A 23,307-nucleotide genomic window follows, 5' to 3' on the forward strand; every position below is an offset into this window, starting at 1 on the left:
TTATGTGGAATAAAAGAAAGGAATTCAGTCATGATTGTGTTCTGTTTCTACAAATTCTTTTTTACTAAATGGTCTGGAAAATGTAAGTCCACAAAATCCAGTATGTTTACAACAGTGCACATAGATTCATAAATTCTTTCCAAGATTCAGTTCGATGTGCCCCCTTTTCAGTCAACACACTTTCAGTGTTCTTTCTACAGATTGCACATTTTTTTTCCCACAGTTAGCTTATAAAATAAGTAGTGTTTATTTATTTATATGTACGTGTATATGTATTTATGTATGTATGCATGGTATTTGTACGTACCAAGCTTTTCACTTCCTTTATGATATAAACAAGGTTAATTCCATTAGTTTATCCTTTGAAGGACAACAGCTCCTTTCCTTTATTCAGGTTTCAGGACACCATTCAGACTGACTTCCTCTTTCACATGTAGCTCTTGAGAGTTCTCTTCAGAGCTCTTCCTAGATCCAAATCTCAGGAATCTGACTCCCTTAAGAGGTACTGCCTATCATATCCTCTTAGAGGGAGCTACTTCTTATTGCTTGTGATGGACAGTTGTCTCTCTCTCTTTCTCTCTCTAGATTTCCTGCCTGCTTCTGACTTAGAAACTCTGTACTTACCATGTATGACACATCATCTGGTAAAGGCAACTCGAAAAGGAGAAATAGTAGATATGACATCACAATAAGGTGTGCGCTTCCCAGTCTCAGTAGTCTCTGTGCCACACATACTCATGCTCATATGCATATAGTCAGATAGATAGACAGATAAAGAAGTGTGCAGTTTGCGGATTCCTAGTTAATGATTATTTGACATTGCAGAGTGGTAAGCTGGACATGCTTTCACTGCATGTTAAGACCCATGTCTTTGATTCTATGATTTGCTGGATCGAGATCAAAAGGCTGTGAAGCGATGCAGTGAAACCTGAGGAAAAAGAATAAAATTACAAATGTATATATACAATTAGTTAACATTCAATTGGTTAAACAACTAAAAAAATATATCCAGCAGGCTAAATGTCAACAAATTAAAAATTAACTGAAACAAGCTCATTACTAAATGTATAAGTATTTTTTGAAGGGGATTACCCCATTGCAACCCAACATGCACAATCATAACTATATATCTATATACATGTATCTATTTATATATATATATATATATATATATATATATATATATATATATATATATGTAAATATACACCACATTCACACACACACAAGCTCACACACACACACACACACACATACACACACACACACATATATATATATATATATATATATATATATATATATATATATAATATTAATATAGGCAGTTAGGCATAGATATAGATATAGATATAGTCATATGGATACATATAAAGAAATCAAATCACCAAAGCACTACTCAGTGAACATAAAGCATCAAATCTTAACCAAGTAAAAGTAAAAACATGGGCTTTAACATGATCCTGGAGGGGTAAAAGTTTTTTCCCTTTCTTCTCTGCTCCTAAAGTGGGTTTTAACATGAGATCAAAAGGGGGATAAGCCCTGGATTGTCCACTATCACATTAGAACTCAATGTTTATTTTTTATGAGCTGTGAGCAGTGATTTTGCTAAACCATAGCTCAGTGAAATTGAATGCACCCCCCCCCACACGCACACACAGACGTGCACACACTACTGACGAAGCTTGATTTGTGAAACCAATTTATGAGTTTTAGAAACCAATGACTTAATAAACTCCATTTATTACATTATTTTAAGGGCTGGATTTGTTTGATTATAAATGTGTGTGTGTGTGTGTGTGTGTGTGTGTGTGTGTGTGTGTGTGTGTGTGTGTGTGTGTGTGTGTATAAGCCTAGAATAGTGTTGCTTTACAGAAACAATATACAAGGGATTTGCAATATTATTAAGCAAAATTGGAAAATTCTCAGAACTGATGAGTGTCTGTAGGATAAACTAGATGTTATACCTAGGTTTACCTTCAGACATAATAGTAATTTAAAGGATATGCTATGCCAAGTACCTGGTCTGAGAAATAAAAAGTATAAACTGAGCAAGTTTACTGTTTCTGGTAGGGTAGGAACCCTCCCATGTAGACATTGTAAGGCATGTGCCTTTGTGAATGGCCTTAATTATTTTATACATCCTATCACCAATAGGAAATATGTTTTCGATTTTTATGCTGATTGTCACACAGAGAATGTGATTTATTTGGCGTAATGTAGGCCCTGCCCTAGTTTCTATGTCGGCAAAACTAACTGTAGGTTAAAGACAAGAATATTAAATCATTTGTCATCTATTAGGCAGAAAGATGAAAGTAATGCTTTATATCAGCATGTTTTAATTTTTCCAGAGCATGTCTTTTCTTTCATGGTGTTGCAAATTGTTAGTGTGGGGAAAAGAGGGGGTGATATCATTGATAACACAGAATCTGAAGAGCTTAAATGGATTATATAACTGGCAGCAGATAGCCTACCAGGGTTAAATAATTCTGTCCCTTTAAAACCGGCCTTAAAAAGAAGGCGGGTTAAATGCAAGAAGTGATTGGTTGTTTTATTTTAATTGATTGATTTTTTATTGTATTTAAAGATGTTTTAATGAATGTGAGTTTTGTCTGAAGAAGGGTTTCACCCGAAAGTGCTAACATCTTTATACAATAAACGAGTATCGTTCAGTTTCGACTCTGCTTTATTTGTTTTTAGCTGTTTATGCATATATATATATATATATATATATATATATATATATATATATATATATATATATATATATATATATATATAATATATGTATATAGAAACATACCTAAGTATTATATAATCTATCTATATATAGCTATAGATATATAGACACAAACACACACGCACACACATAATGTATATATTCTGTCAATCATAGTCAAGCTGTTGAACATATTTTTCCTTTTTTATTATAGTACTAAAATGAATATATTTTACAGGATCTAGAGTCAGTGCTTTACATAACTGCTGTAGTATGAAGCAAATAATCTTCTCATCTTTTTACAGCCAGTGGTACCCACAGTAGCTAATCCAACTTCCACTCACATAAGCATAGGCCTGTTGACTTGTCCATCATGTAGCATTTTCTCTGTCTCGCTCAATTTTATAAGCAAGCTCCTTTTCAAATATCAATCTATCCTTGATAATATTTTAAATGAAAACCATAGAGAAGGACTGCAACAAACATAATTTTAGGAAAAGCACTTAACCCACCTTTTGAAAAGATTCTTCCAGAAACAAAAACACTGTTTAAAAAAAAACAGAAAAAGACATTGTGCTTTGCTGTCCTGTAGCAATTTCTTTCTGAACCATTTTGTATAAGTTCGTATAAATCCTTTGTAAACTGTAATAACATTTTGAAAGCAGATGGGCGGAACATACACAGAAGAACATAAGTTACTGCATGCTTTTCTGTTACTGTTCTTTAGGTAGCTAAAATACCACCATTTCCTGCTACTCTTTAAAAACAGCGTTATCAATTATCCTGGAAATACTTTTTTGCTGGTTGTTGTAGTACTGACTCTAAACTGTAGAAGTAAAATCTAACATTGTAGAATCTACTGTGGAACCCCAAATATCAGGATGCTGAGGAACCAACACGCTGAAAAGTATTGCCTGAAATTCAAAAGGGCAAAAAATGAAACTACAAGTGTTTTTTTACATTAGGGTCACCGACTATGATTGCACCAATTCAAAGATGGGGAAAATCTCCAAAAACAAAACAATCACTCTCAGCACATACCTAGAATTCCCACAATCTGTGATTTCATTTGGAAAACAGAGATTGTCATGTTCCTCGGCATTATGGTCCTAATTATGATGCAGATGTGCATTGTTTGAATGGCTGACGCAACATCTGATTAATTAAATGGGACAGTTGACCAGCTGATGGTCAACTGAGAAATGAAGTTTTCCACTGCTTGAGCATCTTTTTGGGGTGAGCAAAAGGCAGAAAATATGATTGCGCAAAATAGTAGCTGAGCAGGAATACAGAAACTTTGAAGGTATGGGCAGCCAGTGAGACTGGCATTTGTGTACAGTACACAATCAACATGCAGGAGCAGCTTTAGGGCTAGTTTCAAAAATAATAATTCTCACCAGCTAGCTCTATTATTATGTTAAACTCTTCCAATAATAAGCACGATCAGTGAAATGTGAATTCTCCCTTAAAAGAAAAGATCTATCAGGGATGTGAAGTGTGTCTCAGAGTAAACAGTGAAGAAGTACTTAATCAGTAGGACTTCAAAGATTATATAGTCAAGCACGTGGGATGAGGGGAATAAATATCTGTGAGCCATAAAATCAAAACCTTCATGCATGTTGCCAAAGCCAAATGTGTTTTAACATCAGGCTTTAACTACAGATTATCATAAAAGCTGAACGGCTCCATGAAAATTTGCAAATCCTATGTATAAGCCGGTCAGTGCTTGTGCATTAGGTTACTATGGGAGGTGAAGTATGTAGGTGCTGGTGGCAGTAATAAAGATAAGGTGGGTGGGTGTTTGGCTGGAAAATGTGAATCACTTGTTGGTAAAACAGTGTAATTGTGTGAGAAAGTAGGGGTTGTGCCACCTTAACTCATTTCAGGTCAGAAAGTAAATGGAAAATGCTGCGAGAACAAAAGAAAAGCATAATTCATATTTAAAAAGTAAACTTTATTTATGCATGTGTTTATCTTAATTGATCAGGGGAGTGGGTTGATATACATTTTTAAATTTAAGAATTAGACTCCATGACAAAATCTGATATGTTGGTGATTGAAAAATGGAAAAGCAAAATCTAAGTATTGAACTGACAATGAAACAGCAACTATTGAAATGTGCTGCTTCATTATGCCCCCCCCACACACACACACACACACACACACACACACACACACACACACACACACACACAAGAAACAACAAATAACTGAATCCATGATCCACTATAAGGAGACTATGGCATTGTAAACAAGATCAAAGAAAATACATGGGACTTCTGTGTCAACTCAGAACTTCCCAGCTCGATACTATATTACATTACTGCAACTGCAGAAACCTAATAATTCTAGTACACGACATACGAACATATATTTGCGGTGAAATGCTTTCCTTCAACTACGACCAGCAAAAGAAAAAAAAAAGTGTTGTTGGAGTGAAGCAAATCTTACTTCATTCCCCATGGGAAGACCTTTGCCCTGCATCTCATACATGTTACTTTCATAGTCTCATTCCATGGTCACTGCAGTACAGAGAAAGACCTGTCTTTATAAAAAAACAAAAACAAACCGTCTCACTCTCACTGCAATGCTGCAGCCTCAGAGTCCATAACAAAAATACATTTCGAGCATGCATGTCTTGAACAAGGAAGCCTGAGTAGTCACGAAACCAAACAATGAAGGAAACAAAAAGTAAACTAGGTACAGAAAACTGTAAGTTGTATAGATAAGTTTGCTGTCAGAAAAACTAAGCAGTTAATTGACATGTTTAGTATTGGAAAACTCAGCACAAGGCATAGGAACTAATCCTGAACAATGTGTCAACTTATACAGTACACACATATCTACAGACTATTTGGCAGAACATCAATACACATGAGATACATCTTTGGAATATAGGTGGGTGAAATCAAAAGCAAACCCCATGTCGACACAGAGTGGACCTGCAGACTCCACACAGAAAGCACCTCAGCTGAGAACTGAATTGGGGAACCAAGTGCTATAAGGCAGCAATACTATTGGTTGAGGGACATTGCTGACTTCCTGCCTTCTCAGAACATATACAATAAAAGTATTTTCATATATAGTCACTTTTCTCTGACACAAACTGCAGAGAAATTGCATCCAGAAAATGAATACCTGCTACTGATCTTTGAAATAACTCCCACTTTATGTTATTTTATGTCAAACAATAAAATCTGTACTGTATTTATATGAATACTAAGGCGGATTTGGTTAACAGCAAATATTGAAAAGATTCTAATGAGAAACACTGTTGGTTTTTGTTTTTCAAATGTTCTTTGTTTTATGTCATTAATATCACATTTTCTGTAGAAAAATCACTTTATACTGGTTTTGCTAATTAGTCCTCAGTTAATCTATTTTCCTCTTTGACCATCTCTTATATTAGAGTATATTTCCTTATCATCAGAAATGATGAGATAAATTTTACTCCTTGTAAAACATCTGCATCCCTTCTTGTTTCCATAACAATGTCCCAAAGCCCAGGCCATGGGAAGATAGTAAGATGCAGTCAAGGTCATGTTTTGGAGGGATGTCTCACACTGTAATTAAATTCAGTCTACAATGTGTGTTTTTAAAAACCCTTTCCCCTGATGCATACTGCATCCTTTATAATAAAAAACACTTTTATGCGTGAGCCTTCTTAGACCATTGTTATCGACTCTGAAGCTGAAAGAGCCTACACAGATGTAATTTTCTGACATATGGTGCCATAATTAAATGAGCACTAATTTGGTTATGCCCTGATTTACAATGCGTGAGAGGAATGGAAACATATAATAGCAGAATGCAAGCATTTGATAGCATTACAAGCTTCATACATAGACAAAGAATGGTATCAAACAGACTAATTATTTTAAATGACAGACCTGTGAGCATTTAACTGAAAGCCATTGTCAGTCATTTCTAGACTAAATTCACTATGTGGCCATATAAACTACTCATCGTCAGAGGGAAAGCCTGGCTTTAGATTCCTTTGTTTTTTTCATTTGTATCTTTTTCTGATTCTGTTTCAGGCCTACCCATAAGACTGGAGGCATATTATGCTGCAAACAAGGTACTGGTTCTCTGACCTGTAGTTAAGGTTTGGATGGTCAGACTATACAATTAATTAGTTCTCAACTCTATACTCTGTGTGTGTGTGTGTGTGTGTGTGTATATATATATTTATATATATATATATATATATATATATATATATATATATATATATATATATATATATATATATATATATATATATATATACCTGTATCTATCTATCTATCTATCTATCTATCTATCTATCTATCTATCTATCTATCTATCTATCTATCCATATCTACCTATCTATATGTGTGTGTATCAGTAAACCTGGCAACATGTGTACTTCACTCTGCACTCTGCAAAGGTGACCTTAATGTTTCATTGTGTGGATGCCCTAGCATGTTGCGGGTGATACTGAATCTTCACTCATGTTTCTCATCTCATCACCAGCCCCAAGGAAGGAAGGAATGGTATGTACTTCATTGGCTAGCACATGTCCATTTCAAAATGGAGGTTAATTGCATGATGCTTGATAGTGCCACTGTCAAGCATGTGGTTTACTTTATTAAGTATTTGAATTCTAAGTTTGGTGCAAACCCTTTCTTAGTTACTTGGGTACTATATGAAAACTGTATTACTATTGTTGGGTCAGGGCCTGTTCTTTGACTGAATTCACATCATTTTTATGAGATATTCAATGTTTCTTTGATAGCATTCAGTGATTTTGCACTGCAATGGTGATGTCACATATTGTCAAGAAACCACTTTACACGTTGTAGCCAAATATCTTTTATATTAAAGAAATAATGACTTGTCAGTGCTAGGCAATTTACTTCGGTGTTACTCTGTACATGAAAGTTTGGAGCAGTGTACATGTGAAACAAAAAGTGTAGTATTTGAAATATACCAGCAGATGTTGCCTGTATTTCAGAGAAAAAGTTCATTGGTGATGCAGTTATAATATTAGGAGTTAGTGTGAACCAAATTGATCGTGTAAAGCTTTCTGTTATCACAAACAGCTCTGTATGTTGAGATTTTCATGCTAATGTGCTAGTGCCATGGAATTAATATTACTTAAATTATTTTGAACCATTTAAGATGCTGAACAGTCTATCCATGATAACAGAAAAATAATAAAATAGCCTGTATATATATTCAGTCAACCTGTAAAAGAAATTCCATCAGTGAGAATGATGAAAAAATAAATATGCAAGCACTGGCTTAAGAAAATGACATCAGACGCAATTGTCATGGTTGACTAAGTCTTTGTAGGAGTACACCTTGCCCATCACTGCATAGCTTCTACATTTATCATAATGCATCCCATCTGAAAGCTCCTTGCTTTCTATATATTTCCTGAATTTGTTTCTGGATTTTTCTCAATCCTTCACAATTTGTGTGCTTCTGACACAAAACAATAGCTTTTACGTAATACAAAATAAAAAGGAAATATTGTTGTCATAGGTCGAATAAAATACACTATACAAATTTCATAGGTTCATAGGTGGGTACTAGGCTATTGGCCCTAGGGCCTATACAAGCCTAGCCATAATAATTCCCTGGCTATTTCTTCCTACAGTATTTACTTCCCTGGACCCCTGTCTAGCAGGGTAACTGACGTGATCCCCAGGGTGAAGTTCCTATCTCCCATCCAATCATCAAGATTCCTTTTAAAGATGGCTAAAGAGGCGCTCTGCTTGACATGTATGGGCAGTCTGTTCCAGAGTCTGGGGAGTCCCTGGGTCAGGAACCTATCCCTCCAGCATGTTTTGTTCATTGTGATGACAAGGTTTAGATCCCTGGAGCACGTGTCTCTGAGGGAGTGGGATTTCTTTAAGTATAGCATGTCCAACAGCTCTGGGTTTGACATGGCCTTGTATGTTAAGCAGAGATTGCCTCTGAGTAGATGATATGCAACAGAGTATAGCTGGAGCTTTTTTAGACGGTCAGCATAGGGCATCTGCTTTAGGCCTGTGATTCTTTTAGTGAGGTATTTCTGCGGCCTTTCCAGTTGTTGCAGATGTCTTGAGAGGTACATACCAAATGGGGCATTGTATTCTATAATGGGTCTAATGAAGGATGAGTACAGTGGGATAATGACCTCTTTTTTTCTGGATGAAAAGCCCTTAGTGATGAGGTGTGCCACATAGAAGGATTTCCTGACTGTTGTGGCAATGTGGTTATCGAAGGTGAGACCACTGTCCACCTGTGTCCACAAGTCTCTTATCACACTTTCGGTGTTTAGTGTACTGCCACTTATGTGGTAATTCACAGGTACATGTTTTTTCCCAGAGGGGATAACTATACATTTCCTGGCATGGAGCTTGAGCCCACGGCTCTGGCACCAAGCATCTGTTTCTGTAAGGCCCTTTTGTAGAATATCTACATCATTTGGGGATTCAGTAATGGCTTCCAGTTTGCAGTCATCTGCGAACTTTGTTAGCCAGAGGAAGTGTTGGCCTGTACTTCAGAGACGTAGATGCCAAACAAGAGCGGTCCCAGGACTGAACCCTGAGGTACTCCACTTGTCACTTGTCTGGAGCTGTATTTGGAGTCAGCTACTTTTACAGTTTGGGTTCTGTCAGTAAGCCAGTTGGCAACCCATCGAGTGATGTAGGGATTAATACCCAGCTTAGTAAGTTTATTTATGATTCCAGAGTGGGGGATGGTGTCGAAAGCCTTGGTGAGGTCCAGATAGGCTATGTGGACCACCCTACCCTTGTCCATGGCTCTGGAGACTGCTTCGAAGAAGTCAATCAGGTTCAGGAGACAACATCGGCACTTTACGAACCCAAGCTGTGTGGGGTCCAGTGTTTGAAGGTTGCCAATGTCTTTGTTTATAAGTTCCATGGTAATACGTTCCATGGCTGTGCAGATCTGGCTCGTCATACTGATGGGGCGGTAGTTCCCAGGATCCAAGGTGGATCCCCCCTTGTGGAGTGGGATAACTGTAGCTGTACGCCACTCAGTGGGCACGAAGCCTGAGGTGAGGCTATGATTAAACATGACACTTAGGTGAGGTGCCAGTTCATTTTTTAGTTCATGTAGTACACAGCCTGGGATGTCATCTGGTCCCATGGATGTTGTATTCTTAGCTTTGGAGAGTGCATTTTTTACCTGTGTGGCCATTATTACCAGAATTTGGCAATCTTTTGGTATTGAGATGGGCCATTTAGGGGGTGAAGTTTGCACTGAATTGATCTGCCAGGATATTGGCAATATCCTTGGGATCAGTATATTTAATGCCATTTTGTTGTATCTCAGAGCAGATCTGAGCATTGCCATTTAGATTCTTGACATAGCTATAGAATGCCTTGTGGTTGTCTTTGGAATCTTTGGCAATTTTATTTTTGTAACTAGCTTTGGAGGATTTTATGAGGGATCTCAGCTTCTTACTGAGGCTGGCAAGGGAGTTTTCTGCATCTTGGGATTTTCCTCTTTTCTGCAACAGTACTTCCTTTTGTTGTAAAGTTTGTTTATGGCAAGGGACCACCAGATTGGCTTCCTTTTTTTTTGGAGGAGTGCATCTTGGTTCTATTGGGGATGGCACAATTCATGCACGTGTGGATGTGCTCGTACAGTGCCTTAGTGTAGGATTCAGCAGTCAAACTTTCAGTTCCCGTCTGCATGGGTGTCATGAAGTTTGTCACTTCTGACTTGAATAGCATGAAGTTGGCTTTGGAGAAGTTTTGTACAGAGATTTCCTTACTGGGGGGGTGGGGGTGGGATGTGGATGTCAAGGGTGTTTAGCTTATGGTCAGACCTGACCAACAAGGGGGTGACCATAGGTGTGGAGCATCGAATTCCCATGTTGGTAATGGCCAGATCTAGGATATTGGAGCCCCTGTTGGGGCTAATGATTAGTTGATCCAGGGCACTGGAATTTATGAATTCCAAGAACCGTTGGGCAAAGGTGTTGGTACATGAGTAGTTTTCCCAGTTAATAGCAGGGTAGTGGAAATCACCCAGTATTAAGGTGTTTGGTTGTATCTTAATATTTTCCAGTATGTTTAGAAAGGTATAGTGAGAATCTTGGGGCATGGTGGGGGATCTGTAGCAAGCTACAATTTGGATTGCAGTCCTACCTAGTGTTAGTTGCACCTGGAGAATTTCAGATGCATTGTGTTGGGCAACTAGCCTGGTGTTGTGAATATCCTTGGTGAATATGGACACTCCTCCACCTTTAGTGTTTCGGTCCTGGTTTGGTGACCAAAAAGTGTGGTAAGAGTTGTAACCTGGTGTTGCAGGGGTGCTCTCTGGAGCCTTGAACCAGTTCTCAGTTACTGCACAGATATTGATGTTCTCCATTTTCGGAGTGCCTCAAGAGAGTGCATTTTGAGGTTTAGACTTCTAGCATTGAGTAGCATTACCTTCAGATTTCACTTTTAATTCCATTTATAATTGAATAATGGTAGCATTTCTAGAGTCTAATTTCAGATCTTTAAATTATTTATTTTAAGCATTGTCCTAAGTCTTTACAGTCATTATTTTAAAATGTCTCACAGTTCTTTATGTATAAGAATGACAGCTAGGCCACCCATTTCCCACTGTGAAGTTCTGCTCTTGTTCACTACCCATACTCTAAAGAAATGTCTTCTAGCATCTCTTGTGAGCCATATCTCCAACCCAAATTTAAGGACTGCGTCCTTGCATTTCCATCACCATCATCAACCCCCTTTTTCCAATTTTCTACATAGGGTTGGAGTGTGAGTTAAACTTTCACCTTCTCTCTTGATTCAGTTCCACTCTGCTACCTTTTTTCAACAGTCATACCTAACTGACTGTCACAAGTCTTCTCTCATGCAACCTTTCCATATCTTTGCTGAACATCCTTATTTCCCCTTGTATGCTTCCTGTCCGTTCCAATTCTTCTTCACCAGATTGTCTTCTGCTCTCTTGTCCTCTTTTCCTTCTCTTTCCCACAGTGTGTGTCCTACTACCCATATGAGGCACTTCAACTCCATCACCTCTACCATCTTCAGCTGCTCTGCCTTTATTGTCAATGTTTCTACACCATACATTAATACTGGTTTCAGCACTGTTTTGGACACCTTAGTTTTTGGCTTCTTTGGCATTCTTCTGTCATGCAGTATCCCTGCCACTCTGTGGCAGCTGGCTGCAGCCCCTCTAATTCTATCTTTGACCTCCTCATTCACGCCTCCCTTTTCCTCAACCATCTCTTCCAGATACTTGAAGCTGTTAATCTGTTCCACTGTTTTCCCTTCTATCTCAGTTGTCAGCATCTTCTGATTTCCCTTGTTTGCTGCCATTACAACTCTCTTAACAGTACTCTGTTTCATTCCATGCGCCACAGTTTTGCATTCCATACCACTATCTTTTGATGAACTTCTTGCTCAGAGTATACCTGATATGTCACAGTGTCTGCATGTAGCAACTCTGTTGATCTGTCCCCTCCATCCTGTTTGCTAATGTAATCCATCATCAGTATGAACAGCACTGGGATCAGAGCTGAACCCCGATGTACACTCACACCCACTGGAAACACCTTTGTGGGATTGAACTCTGTTCGTATATGAGTCATTGGATCCCTGTACATAACGTACACTGCAGTACTTCCCAAATCAGTCTTCTTGCAACCTTGTCATATGCTTTCAACAAAGTATAGTAATGCCTAGTTGGACCCTTTCTTCATATGTAACATCTTCTTAACTATATGTCTCACATCAAGATGGCTTGTGTTGCATTCTTATCTGAATCTGAATTGCTCATCTTCTATCTTACTGTCTACTACTGTGTGTATTTGTTTATCAGTCACCCTCTCTAAAGCTCTCATGCAGTATGACAGGAGTTTGATACCTCTGTACTGCCCACAGTTGTCCATGTCTACTTTCTTCTTGTACTTTGGCACTAGTATGCTTATTCTACAGATATCTTGGATACTCCTTTCTCCCCATACTGCTATGAGTGCCCCCAGTCGCCATTTCTCCCTTGTATCACCCAACATTTTGATCATATCTGCTGTGATTGCATCTGAGCCTGTTGTTTCTCTTGACTTCATTTTCCTTAGCTCTGTTCTTACTTCATCTAGAGTGGGCGCCTCTTATTCTTTCATCATTCACTGTGTCTGTGGCAGTACAGCTTCTGTGGGGTTTTCGTTATTCAGAAGCTGCTAGAAATACTCCTTCCATCTGCCTTTGATGTCCTGTGGACTGGTGAGCAGGTTGTTGTTGGCATCCCGTATGAAGGGTGTCTGACTGTCTTCTTTAGCAATCTGATAGAGTTTCTTTGTGCCATCTACTGAGTCACTTTCCATAAACTGGTAGAGTGTCTCTAATGCTTTGTTCTTTGCTACTGCAACTCCTCTTAGTCACTTTGTTAGCCAACCAGTATTCCTTCTTTGCCTGGTCTATCTTTCTATCTCCCACTTTTTCCTGCATTCCATCTTGACTTGCTGGACTTCTGCATTCCACCATCAGCTTTCCTTATGTACCTTGCTTCCACATCTGGCTCACCTGCATATCTGTTCTATAGTCCTCACGTATGTTGTTTTGAGGCACTGCCATTCTTCCTCTTCAGCTCCAGCTTGTTCCTGTTCTTCCTGAAGTGCTAGAACCCCGAGTAATTCCTTGAACTCTTGTGCTTTCTCCCCAGTCAACTTTCAGCCTAATATTTTTGACTTTAATATCTTTTCAGACCACTACTTGCAGCTGCTTGTGGCAATCAGTGGTTTATGCTGGGCAACCAGTGGTTTATGCTGTCGACTAACTGTTTCACTGAGGATAACTTTGCAATCACTGATTCTACCCCAGTGCTCTTTCCTTACTTGGAAAAAGTCTACCTGAGTTGTGCGTTGGCCACTCTTGTATATGATTTTGCGACTGTCTGTCTTGCTGAACCATGTATGCATAAGATGTCCAGCCTCCTCCTTATCATCATATCATTGACTTCCAAGCCGTGTCCTATCAGTGAACTTAAACTGAATGTATCAATACTTAGTTCATGTTTGGTAGGTTGATTAATTTTACAACCACAAGAAGACCTCAGAGGACCAGAGAACTGAAACCAGTTGCCAGTTGCCACTCCGAAGGATTGTTTCTATAAGAGTGGTATGCTAGTAATCCTTCAATAGTTGTAATAAAACAAAAGGTTAAATTACCACCAAGAAAAAACTGATCCAAAAGGACAATAAAAAAATTAATAACTGGCCGCTCTTCGAAGTTTTAGGATTTTAATATTGTCTGTGTGCTAACTTTAAATTTTTGGACTGATTTTTGCTGCTATTTTTTTTTTTTTTTTTATAGACCATCTGTTGTACCACAACTCTTTTATATTTCTACATACAACCTTTCATAAAAATCTAATAACCAGTTGGCTGGAGTGTGGTCTTTTCTTGTGTCATTGTTTCTTCCTTTTATGATTAATTTTACATCCAGCTTTCACCCAACAGAAATATCCCAGGTCACCTAAGCCAGGCAACTAGACTCTTACACACCAGTATCTTATTAACTCAGGGCTTTGGGGCTTTATGGTGAGCACAGACTGACCAGTAGTGGTACATACATCCCTCCAAATGTTAGCATGAGTCCCTGGTGTAGGTTTGAGTAGGCCAGGTCATCAACCCACTTATCACCAGCAATTACCCATGTCCATTTTTTGGGTGACATTACTCAACACAACCGAATCATCTAGAGCAAATTTTTAAACCACCCAGTGGTTAGCCCCGACATGATGTATAGCCTGTGATCTGTGTTCTTCCATTTAGAAGATACTGCCCACCACAGCTGATGCCCAGACCAGTTGGTCTATACAACTCGCCACTGACTAGGCATCATCTAGAGTCTGCGCTGCTGTCCACAACTCTGTTCTTGGGTGAGTTTGAAGTGGAAATACTCAGCATTTTTGGGAGGTGTGTGGAAGTTCACACTTAAGTTTAACTAGATGATTCTCCTTCCTCATTCTGACAATTTAGTACTTAATGGTCTTGATAATGCCACATTCTCTTCCTTTCCACGGATTGCTGGTCTTGATAATGCCACATTCTCTTCCTTTCCACGGATTGCTGGTCTTGATAATGCCACATCCTCTTCCTTTCCACGGATTGCATGTATGTGACACTCAGCTGAGTCAAGGCTTGGCGTCCAGTCTTCAGTGCTTTAGATCTTTCATTCCAAGCCATATGGCACTCTTTTGACAAGCTGATTTCCATTTGTGGGTAAAAACAACCACTATGCTATGGATGCCAGCTCAAAGTATCCTCAAAAAACGGTTTAGAGAAATACCCCCAAATATGCATTAAATGTTTTCCAGGGGCTTTAAAGGGCTGCTGCAAAGCTGGAAGATAAACATCACCAAAATAATGAATGTACCATTAGTGTCAAAAGGGTTTGTTACCATTTCACTTCCGAGAACCATGAAAAAGGATGATTTGGTACATTTTATTGGACTAAAAACAATACCATGCAAGAGAGAAAAATATGTGGTTTTAGAATGCCAACTCTTCATCACAAGCCTGAACTTTTTTATGTGTCTTTCACAATATTTACATTTATCTAAAAAAATATCATGCTATATTCTTGGCTTGAGTTTTTATTTGAAGGAATTATTTTATTGTGTTTATTTATTAAGTTACCTTAAGTTGAAGTAAAGTATTAGATATGGTAGAATGGATATGATTGCAGAATGAAAAATCTAAATAACACCTATATATTTTTGTTCCTTATCATCATATCATCCACATCCAAGTTGTATTTGTCAGTAAACCTATACTGAGTATAGCAATCCTTAGTTCATGTTTGCAGGTTGACTGGTTTTACATCCAGCTTTTTCTGAACAGAGCTATCCCAAGTAACCCAAGATAGGCAACTGGACACTGGCAGGACAGTAGCTTATTGACCCAGGGCTTCTGGTCTTTATGGTATTCTCAAACTGGCCAGTAGGGGAACATACACCCCTCCCACTGAACCATTTTCTAACTCATTCTCCCTCAGCAAATATCATCAAATATAACTCCCCCTGCTAACACTAGGGAACAGGTCATTAATGCTCTCTCTAAGACCAAGAACACTGCATCAATGGGCCCAGACAATATCCCAGGATGCCTTCTAAATATCATGAAACATGACCTATCAGGGCCTCTGGAATTACTATTTATCTGTAACCTCAAAACAGGCTTCATGCCTCATGAATGGAGAAAGGCAACAGTCATCCCTCTGCACACAACTGGGCCATCTACAGACTCTTGAAACTACAGACCCATAAGTCTCACTAATCTTATATGTAAAGCCATGGAAATAATTATCTTGGAGATGATCAACAGAGATATAGTAAACCTCCAGACACTGGACCCAACCCAGTTTGGCTTCGTAAAGGGAAGATCATGTCTACTCTACCTGGTGGACTTCTTTGAGAAGGTCACCAAAGCAATGGATGAGGGCAGAAACGTTCACACTGACTGTCTTGACCTGGGCAAAGCATTTGACACAATACCCCACTTGGGCATTGTTGACAAACTCAGGAGGTTAGGTATAAACCTGTACATGTCACCCGGTGGATAGCCAACTGTCTCACAGACAGGACCCAGGAAGTTAGAATTGAGGAATCCACCTCTACAAAGATGCCAGTCACAAGAGGAGTCCCTCAGGGATCAGTCCTTGGACTGCTCCTTTTTGGCATTTACTTCACAGAAGTCAAGGCCAGTGTCAGTGGTCTCCGGCTGACTAAATTTACAGATGATTGCAAAGTTAGGAGCTGTCATTGAATCTTACACTGACACAAATGTTCTCCAGGAGGGGCTGACACAGACTAACAGCTGGTGTCAGTGTCATGAACTAAAACTAAATGCCAGGAAATGCATAATAGTATCCTTTGGGAAGTCATCCATCCCTGGTAACTATCATATTGGAAACACACCATTTAGAGTTGACCCAATAGTCACGGACTTAGGGATACACATAGATAGTAATCTAGCCTTTGATCATCATGTGTCTACAGTGGTGAGGAAATCATTCTATGTTGCGCAACTTATAAACAAAGGTATAGCATCTAAGGCTAAGGAAGTCATTGTTCCACTGTATTCAGCATTCATCAGATCATTGAGTACAATGGGCTCTTTGGTATGTACCTAACCAGGCATATCCAACAACTGGAACATCCACAGAGGTTCCTCACTAAAAGAATACAGGGCATAAGTAATATGTCCTATGAAGATCACCTCAAGGCCCTATCCCTGTATTCTGTCTCCTACAGGCTTTTGAGGGTAGATCTATGCCTGGAATACAGGGCACTGTCAGACCCCACTCTAATGGACCTCCTGTATATCCACAAAACAAACAGTACCAGAATTACCCATTCTAAAGACTTAAACCTTGCCTGTGATATAAATAGGACCTGCTGGAGAGATAGGTATGTATCCCAGAGAATAGCCTGTCTATGGAACAGGCTCCCCATCCATGTGAAGCAGAGTTCCTCCCTAATCCAATTCAAGTTCAACTTGGACAATTGGATGGGAAACAGGAAATTCATCCCTGGTTTGGCACCTATGTCTCTGATGCAAACAGGTAACCTGTAAATGGTTCATCTCCCAGGCCCATGCTTACACTTATCAAGGGTATCAGAACTTGTCAGAGATTTGGGATGCATGGCTAGGTTTAAAAAGGCTGTTGTGGTCATTAGCCTAGTAAACACCTATGAGTGTACCAATGGGCAGTGCTGGTTAGCTAGGGCTAAATTATTCGCAGCTCCACAAAGTCTCCTCTTCAGTTTTTCCCTTGAAAGTAGTCTAACTCTCAACCTAAGCACTTAAAAAGCATCCTACAGTCCAGCACTTGCTCAGACCTAATAGCAAGCACTAATATACCCCGACACTTGATTGCCCAGCAGGGCAAGGCTCATTATTCACCCCTCACCAATCAAGTGACTAAGCAGCTCACCTTACTATTCAGGCATGACCAAAAGGCAATTTCAGGTATACTCTCCAGTCCAGCTGGTGAACTGGGTATCCTGAGGAAATGTTACAACTGCCTCATGTACACAGATAACCCCCTCCTCCTACCACAAAAGATTAACATATGCGAGAGATGCAATTATATAGTTAAATTGGAGGCTAAGCTCTCTCCACCCAAGACTGGAACAGGCAGTCATGAGGAGAAGGTTAACACTTGCACCATACCTCCAGCCTTACATAGACATACTAAACCAGCACTGGCAAAAAATATACATAAATACACAAAATCCTACTTGGAGGCTCTAAATAAAAACCTGCAAAAGCATCAGAGACCTCCAAAGTAGACACCCAAAAAACCTGCACCTCCCGTCACAAACCAGGCAACACATAAGACACAAAATCAGTGTGCCACACAATCACAGTCCTTAAGGCGAAATAACATACCTAACACACTAGTAATAGGTGACTCTATAGTCAGACACACTGACGTCCCACACACTAGGCTCGACAAGGAGAAGGTTACTGTTAGCTTCCTGGTGGGAGCCAGAATCAGCCACATAACACAAGCACTCAGGTCACTCCAGAACAAGTACAAATATGACTCCGTCATTGTTCATGTTGGTGTGAATGACCTGAGACATACCTCCCTGGACTACATGAAAAGAGACATGGAAGAGCTCTCTGATCATGTAGCCCAAGCGGGTATGACCCTGACCCTGAGTAGCATCCTGCCCTCACCAAGAATGATACCGCAGTATAAAGAAAAAAAATTATCAATTTCAGCAATTGGCTAAGCTTCTGGTGTCATTCAAAGGGGATCCAGTGTCTGTCAGCCTGGGGCAACATGCTCAACAAGCCTCGGTGCTTCGCAAGAGATGGCTTGCACCTGTCACCCCTAGGCTTTTGAATACTGGCCAAGGCTCTTACTGCCCCCATAGTGCCTTTTTTAGGCAAGGCTCAAAAGTCAAACCCACCTCCATAAACAGCACAAATAAAAACATGAGGGCTATGCTACTCAACGCCAGGAGTTTAAACCTCAAAATGCATGCGCTCAAAGCACTCCTCGGTATGGAGAACGCCGACATCTGTGCAGTAACTGAAACCTGGTTCAAGGCTCCACAGAGCACCCCAGCACTACCAGGCTACAACTCATACACAGAACATGGACCAAAACACAAAATGAGGGGGTGTATCCATATTCATCAAGGATACCTATACCTCCAGGTTAGTGGCACAACATGATACCTCTGAGATCACCCATGTGCAACTAACATTGGGCAAATCTGCAATGCAAATTGTGGCCTGCTACAGATCACCCTCCCTGACCCAGGACCTCCACTCCACCTTTCTGGAGACACTGGAAAACATGAAGGTCCTACCGAACACCCTGATATTGGGCGATTTCAATTACCCTACTGTTAACTGGGAAAACTACTCAAGTACAAACTCCCAGGTCTAGCACTTCCTGGAATTTATCAACTCAAATGCCCTGGATCAGCTGGTAAACTCCCCTACCAGAGGTGAAAACATATTGGAACTAGTCATCACCAACATGGGCAACAGGTGTTCTTTACCAGAGGTCAACCCATCACTGGTTAGATCAGACCATAAACTAATCACTCTGGATGTCCACACCACACCACCACCCCCAACCAAGGAAACCACAGTGAAAAACTTTTCTATAGCAAACTTCACCTTATGTAAGACAGAGGTGGTAAGTTTCACAGCCCCCACACTAAAGGATAACAGTGTCCAGGATGCAGGAACCTTTACAAATGCACTCTATGAGCACCTACAAGGATGCATGGATCATGCCATCCCCTAGCAAAACCAAGACTCACTCCCCTAAGAGAAGGAAACCATTCTGGTGGACCCCTGCTATAAACAGGCTATACAATAGAAGGAGGAAACTAGTTCAGAAAAAAAGCAAATCCCAAGAAGGAAAGACATCCCTGATCAGTATCAGTAAGAAACTAAGGTCCCTCATAAAATCATCCAAAGCTAACTCCAAAATACAAATAGCCAAGGATTCAAAAGATAACCACAAAGCCTTCTTTAGCTATGTCAAGAATCTAAGTGGCAACTCACAGATATGCTCTGAGCTAGTGCAAAGTAGCACAAAATAAACTGAACCTACTGATATTGCTAACATCCTGGCAGATAGATTCAGTGCAAACGTCACCCCCCTCTCACCCCCAAAAGGGCCCACAACAATACTGGAAAAGTGTAGTGTCCCGGAAATCACAGATGCACAGGTGAAAACAGCCCTTTCAAAAGCCAAAAGCACAGCGTCAATGGGGCCAGATGGTGTCCCAGGCTGCGCCTTGCATGAACTACAGAACAAACTAACCCCCCACCTAAACACACTGTTCAACCTCAGCCTCTCCACAGGCTAAGTGCCCATAGAATGGTGCACAGCAACGATTATTCTGCTCCACAAAGGAGGGGCCACAACTGACCCTGGTAACTATCACCCCATAAGCCTGACTAGCTTGGTCTGCAAGGCTATGTAGCGCATCATCATGGAACTCATTAACAAAGACATTGTGAACCTCCAAACACTTGACCCGACCCAGTTTGGCTTTGTTAAGGGCAGATCATGCCTACTAAACCTGGTTGACTTCTTCGAGACAGTCACCAAGGCCATAGATGAGGGGAAGGTGGTTCACACAGCCTACCTTGACCTCGCCAAAGCTTTTGACACCATTCCCTAATCAGGAATTATAGAAAAACTCACCAGCCTGAACATAAACCCCTACATCACGAGATGGGTTGCCAACTGGCTTACAGACAGAACTCACACAGTAAAAATAGTGGGTTCCAGGTCTGACTCTAAACCAGTCGCAAGTGGTGTCCCACAAGGCTCGGTCCCGGAACCCCTACTGTTCAGCATATACTTCTCAGAAGTACAGGCAAACACAGGAGGACTATAGCTAACCAAGTTTGCCGATGACTGCAAACTAGGAGCCATAATTGACTCTCCAGCTGACACGGACATTCTCCAAAAGGGCCTTACTGAAACAGACACCTGGTGTCAAAGTCATGGTCTCAAGCTAAATGCCAAAAAATGCATAGTCATCCCATTTGGGAAAAGAAAACACCCATGAATTACCACATAGGTGGCAGCCCCCTTAATACACAAGAGGTAATAAGAGATCTGGGGACCCAGGTAGATAGTAATCTCTCCTTTGACAATCATATTGCCAAAGTAGCTAAGAAATCCTTCTATGTAGCCCATCTAATTACTAAAGGGTTCACATCTAGAAATAAAGAGGTTATAGTACCCCTGTACTCGTCACTCATCAGACCCATCATAGAGTACAATGCTCCATTTGGGATGTATCTCACAAGACACTTCCAACAGCTGGAAAGACCACAAAAGTACCTCACCAGGAGGATTACTGGAATCAAACATATATCCTATGCAGCCTGACTGGAAAAACTATGGTTGTACTCAGTGGCATATCGCTTACTCCAAGGTGATCTCTGCCTGACTTACAAAGCCATGTCCAACTCAGAATTGATAGACATGCTCCACCTAAAGAAATCCAAGTCACTGCGAGCCACTCGCTCTAGTGAGCTAAACCTCACCACAGCTATAAATAGAACATGCTGGAGGGATAGATTCCTGTCACAGAGACTCCCCATGCTTTGGAACAAAATTCCTAACTACATTAAGCAGAGCCCCTCACTAAAACTCTTCAAGAGAAACCTTGATGAGTGGATGGGTAACAGAAAATACACCCCCTGGGATCACTTCATTGGCTCTTCTTGACAGAGGCTCAGTTATTTAATCAGTGGGGCGGCGAAAGCTGACACACTCTGGCTAGGCTTATAAATGCCCTCGAGCAGATAGCCTAGTACCTACCTATCAACCTAGGAACTTATGAATCATACCTCATCCTACTCATTATATTCTCATGACCGATCGGTAATAACTGGTGTAATACTGACCTGTCTTTAAGAAGTACCAAATACCATGACAGAAGATTTGGAGGTAATAATAGTATGCTGGTTGAGGGCAAGCCAATTCTAAATCATTGAGAAGTCACTTTGCAGAGAAGAGGTGTTTTTATAGCAGTGGTAAAAACAAACATTTATATAACTACATTTATCTTCTTTATTATGTAACTTAACTTCAAGCAGTATATTATATCTACAATGTGCCCATAATGCATCTAAATTTATAACACAAAAGCTTGGCAACATTATCTTGTGGATGACAGCTACAGTACACATATTATCATAATATAGGTATACAAACTCATCACATTAAGAACAAATACTACAAAAAAATAATTTTTGTGGGGGAAGCCCTCTGAGCATCACTCCACACCATCCTTACTTTTTATTTTATTATTCTCATTTATAGCTTTGTGGGGAAAGCAGTCACTGACAGGGAATATAAAGCCTGTTCCACTCACTCGAGGAGGTTGTGAGACCAACACCCCCCCCCTCCAAATAATGATTTAAGAGCACTACAATCTTACTCAATTATGAAGCAAACCACATAACATGAGCAAATGTCTACTCAAGTTGTCGTGTGAGCAACTGTAAATAACGCTTGGGTGATGTGAAAAAGTGATTTTAAGGTGAACAGTAACAGGACAAAATATTATGGGCAGTCGCGGTGGTGCAGCGGTTAATGTTGCTGCCTCACAGCAAGAGGTTCTCCGGTTCGATTCTCGGCTGGGGTGCCTTCTCTGTGGAGTCTGCATGTCCTCCCTGTGGTCGCGTGGGTTTCCTCCGGGTGCTTCAGTTTCCTTCCACATCCCAAAGACATGCTGTTGGACACTCTAAATTGGCCCAAGGTGTGAGTGTGTGTGTGTCTTCTGTGTAAGGTTGGGTGCCGGGCTGGCAACTTGACACCATAAAACTCCACTGCCAATCATGAGCAGACAGGTGATCCGCTGTGGCGACCCCAACCCAGGAAAAAGCCGAAAGAAGAAGTAACAGGACAAAATATTATAGATTGTTTAGGGAAGGCCTCTGCAACAGTGACATCTCATCAAGACTTCTTAAAGGAAGTTGTTGCCTTGTCTGGATGTGCCCCCTACTCTCTGCCATAACTTCCTTTTGAACAAGTTTACATTATTTTAAAACTTCTTCTGAAGTGAAAACACAACCATTAAAACCGTGTGTCAGTCTCACCATTTTCTGTATGTTCTGTGTTAATGCATTCATATTTCACTGACAGGCAATTCATTTTTGAGCAGCTCATGAATCAGGTCATCACTGCAGCCAGGATATTCTATGAACTGACCCTAATCAGGTCAATGACATTCCTAGTGTCTTATTGATCTTGCCAAATTCAGGGGAAATCTAAAATCCACTGGTAATTCCCAACTACCACACAGCTACCTTGGCTAAGTCATCTACATGATAAATATTAATAATAATAAGATAGAGAACAATTTATATCACAGCATCTCTACCGTATCCATGGCTTTCCCCAAATGAGGAGAATGAAGTGTGAGTGTTCACAGGTAAGGATGTGCACACTAACACTTCCTGCTGAACCTTTTTCAAATCATGTTGTCATGTTTTAGCCACTTTATCCACCTGTGTGTCAGCTTAGCATTTCCCAATTCATTCATCAGAAATAGCATTCCTAGCTCTGCAATCACTAATAGATTTG

At 40.1% G+C, this 23,307-nt stretch overlaps 2 protein-coding genes across 3 annotated transcripts in view; one reads left to right on the plus strand and one right to left on the minus strand.

The window, feature by feature from the left end:
• Positions 1 to 23,307, plus strand: part of NTN1 (netrin 1) — a 1,578,910-nt gene that overhangs the window by 1,323,800 nt on the left and 231,803 nt on the right. The window lies entirely within an intron of this gene.
• Positions 85 to 23,307, minus strand: part of STX8 (syntaxin 8) — a 2,187,953-nt gene continuing 2,164,730 nt past the window's right edge. The window contains exon 9 of the transcript XR_006366610.1: positions 85 to 928. The gene's annotated coding sequence lies outside the window, so the exon portion shown is untranslated. The remainder of the gene's footprint in view (positions 929 to 23,307) is intronic.

This window comes from Protopterus annectens, chromosome 10.part0 (assembly GCF_019279795.1).
Source record: "Protopterus annectens isolate FY-2018-M chromosome 10.part0, PAN1.0, whole genome shotgun sequence".
Classification (NCBI taxonomy): Eukaryota; Metazoa; Chordata; order Ceratodontiformes; family Protopteridae; genus Protopterus; species Protopterus annectens.